This window comes from Dipteris shenzhenensis, chromosome 12 (assembly GCF_047967505.1).
Source record: "Dipteris shenzhenensis isolate YYH24624 ecotype China chromosome 12, Dip_SZ_1.0, whole genome shotgun sequence".
NCBI lineage: Eukaryota > Viridiplantae > Streptophyta > Polypodiopsida > Gleicheniales > Dipteridaceae > Dipteris > Dipteris shenzhenensis.
The window spans coordinates 15,333,203-15,334,989 of NC_141607.1; positions in this window are offsets into that span (position 1 = coordinate 15,333,203).

Consider the following 1,787-nt stretch of genomic DNA (forward strand, 5'->3'; position numbering starts at 1 on the left):
AAGCTTCTTAGAGAATGTACTAAACTTTTAATCTATTTGATCATGTGTCATGCATACAATGAACATGAGACTCTGTCTAGTTTTTATTTTCTCTTGTTGTATTGTCAAGCTGGATATATAGTTTTCTTAGACTCTGTCTAGTTTTTTATTTTATCTTGTTGTATTGTCAAGGGATATATAGTTTTCTTATAATTGAAAAATTTGTGATACATAAAATATCCCATGAGATGCATTTGCATAAATGTTTCTTTCTTCACATCTTTTGGAACCCTCATGAAGTCTGGAAAATATTATATCCATTCCATCCATAAAGATCCCAAGATGCTCACTAGGATTCTTCAAGAAATTTCTTCTCTTTTTTTCAAACTTTGATAGTTTTGGAGCTTGTTGCTCTCTATGTGTTTAAGAGCACTAATGATTTGAGATGCATTAGGGGAGAATTCGGGTCTCAAAAGGGCCTCATAAGGAATGGATTAGGGAATAGTGGGCTAATGCAAGGGGCTTGGAGGGTCCCAAAGAGGCCTAACCAGCCCAACCTAAGTGGGTTAAGCCCACATTTGAGCCCACCTCTCCTCCCATCAATGAGGGGAGGGGGCCACTTTTTGAAAGTTGAATTTTAAATTTTGAATCTCCCTCTGTCCCTCTCTCTCCCTCCCTCCCTCCCTCTCTCTCCCTCCCTCCTCCCTCCCTCCCTCCATCCCTCCCTCCTCCTCCTCCCTCTCCCTCTCCCTCTCTCCCCCTCCCCCTCCCTCCTCCTCTCCCCTCCTTCGTCTTGCTCCTCCTCCTCCCTCCTCCCTCTCCCCTCCTCCTCCTCCTTTTGGCTCCTCCTCCCTTCTTCCTCTCCCCTCCTTCTCCAGCTACCCAAGCTCCCTCTCCTCTGCTCCTCCCTCCTGCAGAATCTCTCCCCTCCTCCTCCCTCCTGTAGCATCTCTCCCCTCCTCCTCCCTTCTACAGCAGCTCCTTCCCTCCCTTCTACTGTCGCCCTACTCTCCTCCTCCTCTTCCTCTTGTCCTCATCTGCTTCTTCTCCTCCCTCTTCCTTGCTACTCTCTCCCTCTCACTGCTCCATCTTTGCCAACTCTCCCCTACATTTTAGCCTGCATCACTGATACCTCTCTTTGAGTACTCATGGCACCATTCGAGGACATGTCCAACAAGTACCAGGTGAACCTACAACTGGAGGCAGAATATGCAAGCACATGCTCTTTGGGATATAGTGGAACTCCTCAAAGTGTACTCTACAGTCTTCGATTGCAAGGGAAGAAGCATCTTGACCTTTGGGTGGATGGAAACTTGTATCCTTTAGACCCTGCCACCCAAAAGAGTCCTACTTTTCATATAATGCATGATGTTGTTCGGTTTATTGGCAAGGGACATGCTAGATTTCTTGGTTATTGCAATCGATTGAACCATTCTCAAACATTGGCTATGCAAGCAAGCGAGGTGCAGAGAGCCCAAGCAGAAGAACTTGCACATTTAGGAAATATTACTATTATGGCAATGCATAATAGTATGTTGGCAAGGCATAATAGTATGCAGGATCTCCAATTGCAAAACAAAGAATTCAGTGACAAAGCACATGCACTGGACTTGGAGTGACATGAATTGGAAGAATCAATGCAGAAGCTTGCTGAAAGCAAACAAGATTTAGAAAGGTCTACCTATGGCCAAGTTCAACATGCTGTGGAGAAGGAACGAGAGAAGCCGATAGAATGAGTACAAAAGTTGAAGGGAACACCTTTGGGACTGAAGGAGAGGAAAAGACAATTGCAATCTATGGATGCATTG